This window comes from Bidens hawaiensis, unplaced genomic scaffold (genome assembly GCF_021521415.1).
Source record: "Bidens hawaiensis isolate Kalapana, Puna unplaced genomic scaffold, B.hawaiensis_p1.1 tig00054691_1, whole genome shotgun sequence".
Lineage (NCBI taxonomy): Eukaryota > Viridiplantae > Streptophyta > Magnoliopsida > Asterales > Asteraceae > Bidens > Bidens hawaiensis.
Genome location: NW_027506296.1, coordinates 20,440 through 32,439, shown reverse-complemented (window position 1 = coordinate 32,439; position 12,000 = coordinate 20,440).

Below are 12,000 nucleotides of genomic sequence, written 5' to 3'. Positions count from 1 at the left end.
CATGGATAAATCCATTTTTGTTTCATCAATTATTACCCCTTCATGGAAAGTTTTCAAACACAATCTGAAACACATGAATGGTGAATTTGGTTGAACATGGAGGTCACTTCAGAATTGAAGAGGGCTTGAAAACATATGAAACTGTTGATGTCAATTATGTCAAAAAACAGGCTGGTCAATCTGTTAACATGGTTGAGAATGTTGGCTGATCAGAACCTCCGGACACATACAAACTTTATAAGGCCCAAAATTAAAGCTTTACATACCGTGTGAATATTTATTTATTTATTTTTTAAAAAGCATCATGTTTGGGCATTCATATTCTTATATAAAAAATTCCCGAGAATTACCGGTAGTCAACTATAGTCTATATACGAATCTATAATAGTTAAAACTGAAGAATGAAACACATATAATGAGAGAAAAGATATAATATTATTTGTGAAGGAATATACTGCATGAAGCCTAATAAAGCTAATCTGTATTTATCTAACAAGTAGCATGAAATCTTGAAACCGTAATATTTTGTGTTTTTTTGCAGATCAACATTGTCACACCCCGACCAAAGGCGGTGGAACATGCCGAGGTGCAACGTGATTGGACAAATACACAAGACACTATTAAAGTGACAATATTTAATCAACTCATTAATTTCATTCAATCACCAAAGTAACACATATTGTTCATACAAATAACATCAAAACATAAGAAATAGATTTTGTTCATTCTTCTAATAACCTAGCGGTATCAAAATAGAATGACGTCTTCAAACCCCAACTCAAGTAATTATCAAACCTGTAACATGCATAAAATAACATTTGTTAAGACGTATGTTGGTGAGCAATTTCATAGTTTTGAGTATATATAATATGAGTGAAATCCACAAACGTATATGAGACTATAAATAAAAGCATCAATCATGGTATATAAAACATATGTAAATGAGGATCCTTTCTAATCGGTAAGAATACCGACATACTTGGATAATGAGGCCCTATTCTACTAGCACAAGGCTAAGTAGTTAGGGGAGCGTATGATCATACTTAATGAGCCTCAACAACAACATAAAAATAAACACTCGCGCACGTAAAGCATATGAGACATATAACACACAATAGAGCAAGTATTCTAGCATCATATACCCTAAAGTTTGTGTTTTGAGAAATGAGTATAATATAAATCATTTTTGTTTGAATAAGTATGCATGTTACCCCCAAAATATAAATGTGAAAACGGGGGATGAAATGTACTCACGTTAACTAAGTAACTTGAAAGATTGATTCGTGAATAATCGGAGATCGGGTTTAACGAGAAAGACCTAGATTAAACGGGTCTTAAGTTAGTAGGTAGTCTTGGAAGGGTTTAAAATAAAATATGACAAGTAAAGTAAATAAATGAAGTTTATGGTTTAAAATTGTAAATACTTGGGAAATTAAAGACATGTTCTAAAAAGTAAGTTTACTCGAAACCGGGTCTTGGTATTTCATTCATAATTATTACTCAACCTTTGTTAAGTAACTTATGTGGTTATAATGCACTAATGCAAGACCCTTTGGGTATATGAACACCAAAACAAGGTTTTAATCGAGTGTTCGGATTTGTTAACTTGGGTCTAGATAATTAACTAAACTCAAAGTTAACTTTCGAAAATGTTTTGAGATAACTCAATAAAATCGAAAGACTTAACCAAGTATATAGTTCTATTATGAAGAACCTTAACGTCCGTTAAGTGTGTATTTGGTATCACCGGTCCGAGCTTGTTATAAGATAAAGTTGGATACCGACACACCAAGTAAGTTGATAAAATACGTAAAATTAGTTTAAAATACATTTTTGAAGAAAAGATGAGTTTCGATGGCCAAAAACACACTTGTGTGTCTTAGGCAAGTGAACTCGGTTTAGTTCGGTTTTGGTTCGGTCCTTGACTCGGAATGATACCGAGGATGGTTGCCACATACCCAAATACCATAGAACTATCAAAATGGTTTTAGAAGTTACAAGGTTCAAATCTTTCATGAACATGTTTATTTAACTATTTTAAACAAAACTAGTAAACAAAACTATTTAAAACAAAAGCTAGTAAACAAGAGTTCGGTCTTGGTTCGGTCTTGATTCGGGTCTAATCTCGGGATGAAACTGAGACTAGTGACTTCATACCTAACACCATGGAACTCTTTAAACATGAATTAAAACTAAACTACTTACAATATAAACAAAAGCATTAAAGGGAAATAGTATAAACAAGACTAGTAAACAAGAGTTAGGTCTTGGTTCGGTCTTGATTCGGGTCTAATCTCGGGATAAAACCGAGACTAGTGACTTCATAACCAATACCATGAAACTCTTTAAACATGAATTAAAAACTAAACTACTTACAATATGAACAAGACTAGGAAAGCATTAAAGGAAAATAGTATAAACAAGAACTACACAGAGTTCTCCATGTAGCCTTGCCTTGTAGCATATCACCTCCCGAAGAAGATGAAAGCCGAAGGAAACAAGGGGTGCATATTATATATATGTTGTGCCACAAGATATGAATTAATAAGTAACAAACATGAATTAAAGAAGGTTATTGTTTGAGTATTAAGAACCTTAGAGGTTAGAGATATGATCTTTATTTGGGAGAGAAAGAAGATGAATGAGCAAAGAATAATGAAGAGGATGGGGTTGTTTATATAGGGAAGGAGTCAAACTTGTTTTCCTTGTTTTATATCAATACTTGCATGTGTTTTTTTTTTAAAAAGGTTTAAATAATACAATCTAGTAACAAATCCAAAAGGTAAGAGATGATTATGAAACATAAAAATCCAACATTTTATATTAGTGAAAGATTTGGTTTACAAATCGGGTTGGGTTTTGATACAAATACAAATACAAAAAAGATCGAAAATGACGAATGTTACAGTATTTCCCTATTTAGGAAATTTCGTCCCAAAATTAAGAAGAATCCGTAATAAATAAGTGCGGGTACTTTTCCTTCATCTCGTCTTCTCGTTCCCAAGTAAATTCAGCGCCACGCCGTGATTCCCAACAGACGTTAACTAAATGGATGCGGCTACGTTTGGTTCGTTTCTCATTGCGGTCCGCGATTTCAACGGGTTTTTCAATCATTTGCAAGGTTTCATCGATACGTACTTCGTCGAGAGGTATATGGAGGTTACCTTCGGCTAAGAACCTTTTGAGGTTTGAGACATGAAAGGTGGGATGAAGACCGACAAGTTCTTGCGGTAAATCGAGTTTATAAGCCACTTTTCCAATCCTTTCGAGGATTTTGAATGGGCCTACAAAACGGGGTGCTAGTTTTCCTTTCTTTCCAAAACGGACTACCCCCCTTCCAAGGGGATACTTTGAGAAGGACAAAGTCGCCAACATTAAACTCGAGAGGTATTCGCCGTTTGTCGGCATAGCTCTTTTGGCGACTTCTAGCAGCAAGGAGATTTTTGCGGATTTGATCGATACGATCGGTAGTGTCTTGAACCATCTCGGGACCGGTGATTTGGGCTTCACCAATCTCGTTCCAACAAATCGGAGAACGACACTTACGACCATAAAGAGCTTGGAAAGGATCCATCTCAATGCTAGAATGATAGCTATTATTGTATGAGAATTCAATAAGTGGGAGATGCGAATCCCAATTTCCAACAAAATCAAGAACACAAGATCGAAGCATATCCTCGAGAGTTTGGATTGTGCGTTCGGATTGGCCATCGGTTTGAGGATGGTAAGCGGTGCTAAGATCGAGGCGAGTGCCCAAGGCTTCTTGAAGCGATTTCCAAAAATGGGATGTGAAACGAGCGTCACGATCAGAAATGATGGTCATTGGAATACCATGGCGGCATACAATCTCACGAACATAGATTTGAGCGAGTTGTTCAACAGAGTACTTCTCGCGGATCGGGATGAAGTGAGCCGATTTGGTTAATCGATCAACAATGACCCAAATGCTATCATTTTGCTTTTGAGTGGGAGGCAATTTGGTGATAAAGTCCATAGCGATGCCTTCACATTTCCAAACGGGGATAGGAGGTTGCTCGAGTAAACCAAAAGGTTTTTGATGTTCGGCTTTAACCTTTGAGCAAGTAAGACATTTCGATACATAAAGTGCTACGTCCTTTTTCATACCCGGCCACCAATAAATAGATCGAAGATCGAAGTACATTTTATCCGCACCGGGATGTACGAAATATCGTGACATATGAGCTTCATCGAGAATGAAAGTACGAAATTCATCACGATCGGGAACCCACAAACGGTTGAGGAAATAAAGCAAGCCATCAGGTTTGGTTTCAAGTTGAAGTTCGGCTCCACATGACATTTCATAATACATATTGCCTTCATCAATGGAGGTGCATTGGGATCGATAGATGCGGTCTTGAAGATCGGTTTGAATGATGATGCTATGAAGCAGAACAGATTTGACATTAACTTTACGACTAAGGGTGTCGGCTACAACATTCGCCTTACCGGGGTGGTAGCGAATTTCTCAATCGTAATCACTAAGTAATTCGGCCCATCGACGTTGTCTCATGTTGAGATCTTTTTGGTCAAAGATGTGTTGTAGACTTTTGTGATCGGTGAATACAACACACTTTGTGCCATAAAGATAATGTCTCCAGATTTTGAGAACGAAAACGACGGCACCAAGTTCGAGATCATGAGTCGTATAATTCTTTTCGTAATCCTTGAGTTTCCTTGAGGCATATGCGATAACTTGACCTCGTTGCATGAGAACGCAACCGAGACCTTGGTTGGATGCATCGCAAAATACCACAAAGTCGTCGTTTCCATCAGGAAGGGTTAGGACGGGAGCGTTGCAAAGAATATTCTTTAGAGTTTGGAAAGCTTCTTCTTGTTTCGGTCCCCATTTGTAAGGTTCTCCTTTATGAGTTAGTGCGGTGAGGGGTAACGCGATTTTAGAGAAGTTTAGAATGAATCGCCGATAATACCCGGCCAAACCAAGGAAAGATCGGATTTCCGTGGGTGTGGATGGAGTCTTCCAATCTTTTACGGCCTCGATTTTGGCGGGATCAACATGAATACCTTTATCGTCGACGACATGACCAAAAAATTGAACCTCTTTTAACCAAAATTCACATTTGGAGAACTTGGCATAAAGTTGTTCTTTTCTTAGGAGATCGAGAATGGAACGTAAATGATGTTCATGTTCGGCTCGGGTTTTGGAGAAGATAAGAATGTCATCGATAAAAACAATCACGAATTTGTCCAAGAATGGTTTGCAAACACGGTTCATGAGGTCCATGAATACCGCGGGTGCATTGGTTAATCCGAAAGGCATAACCAAAAATTCGTAATGTCCATACCGAGTACGAAAAGCGGTTTTTGGAATGTCGTCTTCATGAACACGCAATTGATGATAACCCGATCGTAGATCGATTTTGGAAAAGCAAGTTGCGCCTTGAAGTTGATCGAAGAGGTCGTTGATGCGAGGCAAGGGGTAACGATTTTTAATGGTGAGTTTATTGAGTTCACGGTAATCGATACACATGCGAAACGAGCCATCTTTCTTTTTCACGAAGAGGACGGGAGCACCCCAAGGAGAAGAGCTTGGACGGATAAAGCCCTTATCGGAGAGTTCTTGGAGTTGATTTGATAACTCTTGCAATTCCGAAGGGGCTAAGCGGTAAGGAGCCTTGGCTACGGGAGTCGCGCCGGGCACAAGGTCGATTCGAAATTCAACAGGACGAACGGGTGGAAGACCAGAGACGTCTTTGGGAAAAACGCCGGGAAATTCACAAACAACGGGAATGTCTTGAATCTTCTTTTCTTTTGGATCTTTCACCACCTCTTGGGCTAGGAATGGAACGTACTTTTGGCGCAAGTACTTACGAGATTGAGAGCAAGACATAAGGTTGAGTTTCTTTGGGATCGTTTTGCCAAAGACTTTGAGAATTTTGCCATTGACGAGCGGGATACGAATGAATTTGTTATAACAAACGACTTCGGCACGGTGCAAAGCTAACTAATCCTTGCCTACTATGATATCGAAGCTTCCCATTTGCATCAGGATGAGGTCGATCGAGAACTCGTGCTTGCAAAGAGTGAGGATACAATCGCGAATGACCGAATCGATGATGATGGAATTTCCATTGGCGACTTCGACAGAAAAGGGGCGAGAAAGTTTAGTGCGAGATACACCAAGAATAGATTCGAATTTAAAAGAAACAAAACTCCTATAAGCTCCGGTATCAAATAAAATTGAAGCTAAATGCTCATTTACTAAAAACGTACCGTTCACCACATCGTTGGCAACTTGAGCTTGGTTGGCGTTCATCATAAAGGCACACCCTTGGTTGCCGTGGTTAACTTGTTGAGCTGGAGGAGGTGGGAGAGCTTGCATGGCTTGCAGATGTGGTAGAGGAGGAAGGGTTTTCATGGCTTGGATCGGTTGAGCGGGAGGAGCCAAGAGTTGCGGGATTTGGGGTTGATAAGTTTGAACTTGGTAGGCTTGGGTATGGTAGTAGGGTGTGGGTATGATTTGGGCTTGATTAACAAGAGCAAGTCGAGGACAAGCATTGCGGAAGTGATTCGGGTCTCCACAATTGAAACAAGCCCTAGGTTGGGATGGAGGGTTTTGAGCAAAAGTAGTGGGACGATTTTGGTTGGATGTGGCAAACCTCGGTGGAGCGGGTTGCCTACGAGAGGCTTCTCGACACACGTTGTTAGTGTGACCATAGCGGTTACACTTGGTGTAGTGGCGACAAGCAGAGTAGGAGGGATGATGACGTTGACAAGTGTTACATAATGGGTGCGGGCCGGAATACGGTTTTTGGTTTTGGAGTGCGTGGGATTGAGATTGAGGTTGTGATGGGTGGGTGACAACATAGTTTCGGTAGTTTGGTTTGATTTTCTTTTTGGTGTGGTGGGTGGAATTGGAGTAGTTGATGGCTTGAGGTTGTGGGTCGACTTTAGCTTGAGGGGTTGGTTCGGGCTTACTCTTGTCACTCGTTTTCTTGATGGAGAGGGTACCGTCTTTGACATGGTTTTCAGAAAGAGCACCGGCAAAGGTAATAGCATCATGAAGGGTTTGCGGGTTGCGACTCATCACCGAGTCGCGGATTTGCATAGGCAAACCGCCGACATACTTGTCAATAGCCCTTTCGAGGGGAGTGACCAAGTGAGGAACCAAGAGACTAAGCTCGTGAAAGCGGTTGGAGTAGGTGGAGTTGTCACCACTCTCTTGCTTGAATTCCCAAAATTCGGATTCGAGTTTTTGAAGTTCATGTTTTGGGTAAAACTTTTTCATCATGACTTCTTTGAGCTTAGTCCATGAGTAGGCCATAGCTACTTCCGCTCCATGGGTGGAAATCTCGTTATTCCACCAAGTGCGGGCGGTATTCTCAAACATGCTAGAGGCATACGTGGTCTTTTTGAGTTCGGGGCACTCACAAAGAGTAAACACACTTTCCATTTTCTCGAACCATTGTAACAAAGTGGTGGCACAGTTCGTACCAAAGAATTGGGATGGTTTGGCACTAGTGAAGTTTTTCAAAGCGAAAGGTATGGGGTTGGGTGTGGTTTGAGTAACGGTGGGTTAGGTGTCTTGGATTTGAGTTATGAGTCCGGGAATCACAGCGGCGATTTCTTTTGCTACCATTGCGGCCATCCAACGACCGGAGCTCGGCTTGCGTAGTTGGCGACGGATTGGAGGCATTATAAAATAATAAAAGAGAAATGGTATAAGTTTGGGGTAATTGATATAAGTATGAGGGAAAAAGAGTAAATGTAGGGTTTAATGATTGTGAATCCTAGAGTTATGAGAATGAGAATGTTAGTAAAAACCATTTTATACTTGCATCAAAAGATAAAAATGTATATATATTTATAAGTTTCAAACTTTTGCCATTCAAAAATTGGAGGTTTTGAGATTTTGAAATTTATATATATAGTCAGGAAAATCGTACATGAAATCACCAGGGTTTGATATCCCGACAAATAAAGTTGTATAAAATAATAGGTGGAGTCGAACATGTGCACGTACCACCGCGTCTTAATTATGTTGTTGTGACTCAAATAACGATAATAACATATAATAAAAACGGAGATACAACGAGATGTTAAAAACAACTTGTATTTTTAACACAAAAAAATATAAGGAGGCAACCGGAACGCTTACATTCGACAACTTAAAGTATTGACATATATAACACGATTTGTAAGCCTAGAAAACGCACACTATAATTCAACCATCCCAGGTAAGTATATCACCTTCGATTCTTGGAATCTTTTTGTCAAATGGTCGTTTCATAGTGTTTCGCTTTCCATGATGGCTACAAATCCGATATAAATGCAACCTTTAAGGAGATCTTAAATAATGGGATCCAAATTAAGTTTGTGATCCATAAACACATTATGAAAACTAATGTTTTTGCGTTTTAAGGTAAGGATACCTTGGAATACTATGAGAGTGTGTGCATGTGTATATTTTTGAAGATTAAATGAAATAAATAAGAAATTAAATGTATAAGAGTAATGAACAATCAAGTAAGGTAACACGTATAAGCAACACGTATAAGGACCCTAAAGCAAAACTATACTAGGCCGTTACGTCTAACCACCTATCTTATAGTCTTGGCTCTGATACCAATCTGTCACACCCTGACCAAAGGCGGCGGAACATGCCGGGGTGCAACGTGATTGGACAAATACACAAGACACTATTAAAGTGACAATATTTAATCAACTCATTAATTTCATTCAATCACCAAAGTAACACATATTGTTCATACAAATTACATCAAAACATAAGAAATAGATATTGTTCATTCTTCTAATAACCTAGCGGTATCAAAATAGAATGACGTCTTCAAACTCCAACTCAAGTAATAATCAAACCTGTAACATGCATAAAATAACATTTGTCAACACGTATGTTGGTGATCAATTTCATAGTTTTGAGTATATATAATATGAGTGAAATCCACAAACGTATATGAGACTATAAATAAAAGCATCAATCATGGTATATAAAACATATGTAAATGAGGATCCTTTCTAATCGGTAAGAATACCGACATACTTGGATAATGAGGCTCTATTCTACTAGCACAAGGCTAAGTAGTTAGGGGAGCGTATGATCATACTTACTGAGGCTCAGCAACAACATAAAAATAAACACTCGCGCACGTAAAGCATATGAGACATATAACACACAATAGAGCAAGTATTCTAGCATCATATACCCTAAAGTTTGTGGTTTGAGAAATGAGTATAATATAAATCATTTTTGTTTGAATAAGTATGCATGTTACCCCCAAAAGATAAAAGTGAAAACGGGGGATGAAATGTACTCACGTTAACTAAGTAACTTGAAAGATTGATTCGTGAATAATCGGAGATTGGGTTTAACGAGAAAGACCTAGATTAAACGGGTCTTAAGTTAGTAGGTAGTCTTGGAAGGGTTTAAAATAAAATATGACAAGTAAAGTAAATAAATGAAGTTTATGGTTTAAAATTGTAAATACTTGGGAAATTAAAGACATGTTCTAAAAAGTAAGTTTACTCGAAACCGGGTCTTGGTATTTCATTCATAATTATTACTCAACCTATGTTAAGTAACTTATGTGGGTTATAATGCACTAATGCAAGACCCTTTGGGTATATGAACACCAAAACAAGGTTTTAATCGAGTGTTCGGATTTGTTAACTTGGGTCTAGATAATTAACTAAACTCAAAGTTAACTTTCCAAAATGTTTTGAGATAACTCAATAAAATCGAAAGACTTAACCAAGTATATAGTTCTATTATGAAGAACCTTAACGTCCGTTAAGTGTGTATTTGGTATCACCGGTACAAGCTTGTTATAAGATCAAGTTGGATACCGACACACCAAGTAAGTTGATAAAATACTTAAAATTAGTTTAAAATACATTTTTGAAGAAAAGATGAGTTTCGATGGCCAAAAACACACTTGTGTGTCTTAGGCAAGTGAACTCGGTTTAGTTCGGTTTTGGTTCGGTCATTGACTCGGAATGATACCGAGGATGGTTGCCACATAACCAAATACCATAGAACTATCAAAATGGTTTTAGAAGTTACAAGGTTCAAATCTTTCATAAACATGTTTATTTAACTATTTTAAACAAAACTAGTAAACAAAACTATTTAAAACAAAAGCTAGTAAACAAGAGTTCGGTCTTGGTTCGGTCTTGGTTCGGTCTTGATTCGGGTCTAATCTCGGGATGAAACCGAGACTAGTGACTTCATACCCAACACCATGGAACTCTTTAAACATGAATTAAAACTAAACTACTTACAATTTAAACAAAAGCATTAAAGGGAAATAGTATAAACAAGACTAGTAAACAAGAGTTAGGTCTTGGTTCGGTCTTGATTCGGGTCTAATCTCGGGATAAAACTGAGACTAGTGACTTCATAACCAATACCATTAAACTCTTTAAACATGAATTAAAACTAAACTACTTACAATATAAACAAAAGCATTAAAGGGAAATAGTATAAACAAGACTAGTAAACAAGAGTTAGGTCTTGGTTCAGTCTTGATTCGGGTCTAATCTCTGGATAAAATCGAGACTAGTGACTTCATAACCAATACCATGAAACTCTTTAAACATGAATTAAAAGCTAAACTACTTACAATATGAACAAGACTAGGAAAACATTAAATGAAAATAGTATAAACAAGAACTACACAGAGTTCTCCATATAGCCTTGCCTTGTAGCATATCACCTCCCGAAGAAGATGAAAGCCGAAGGAAACAAGGGGTGCATATTATATATATGTTGTGCCACAAGATATGAATTAATAAGTAACAAACAAGAATTAAAGAAGGTTATTGTTTGATTATTAAGAACCTTAGAGGTTAGAGATATGAACTTTATTTGGGAGAGAAAGAAGATGAATGAGCAAAGAATAATGAAGAGGATAGGGTTGTTTATATAGGGAAGGAGTCAAACTTGTTTTCCTTGTTTTATATCAATACTTGCATGTGTTATTTTTTTAAAAAAAAAGTTTAAATAATACAATCTAGTAACAAATCCAAAAGGTAAGAGATGATTGTGAAACATAAAAATCCAACATTTTATATTAGTGAAAGATTTGGTTTACAAATCGGGTCGGGTTTTGATACAAATACAAATACAAAAAAGATCGAAAATGACGAATGTTACAAACATAAACAAAAATCTAGAGAGTGCATGATATAAATTATTTTGGTGAAATTAAAATGCATGTGTAACAGATCGATGTAAATATTTTATAGAAATCTAACAAACACATTATAATAGAACACTTATAAACTCTTTTTCGCGATGCAGCCAACAGATAGGCTAAACTAAAGAGAGCAAAAAACATGCAAGATAATTAATCAAAAATCAAAGGTGGTACGTACATAGCATTTGAGTTAACTAATATTTTGACATTGGATCATTCACCTGAAATTCTAACAAACGAAGCCATTAATGCTGCTTTGACCTTTGAAGCACTGAGTAATTTCTCCACCAAATTAATGATGAATGGAATGAAGAAATTATCTGCATGTTTAAATCCCAAGAAGCTAACACTGAGAGATCGAGAACAAGGAACCTTCGTAAATGCTTACATAAAAATTTCTGGACACTTTCTTAAAATGTCACAATACTATTAAATGATCACCTACGCGTTGGCCGGCTTTCCACGTTAAATATTGTATACTTGATAAAGACCAATTTTTTTTTATTATGATACATTTTTAAAAAAAAAACTATATTTTAAGATGAAGTTACCTATATTGTATCGAATTCAAAATATAGATAAAGAAATTAACAATTAAGTGTCACTAGCGGAGGATTTAGAAGAAAAATTCAAATGTATTCCAAAAATATGTTTTTAGACTTAATGTATTCCAAAAATTTTAACACATTTTAATAACATTTACAATTTTAAACACATAAAAAGATAAAAGAAATGCAATCAAAATAAATCATACCCAATGACTCTAATAGATAGAGAAATCGGGTACGATCAAAGACTTTTGTGA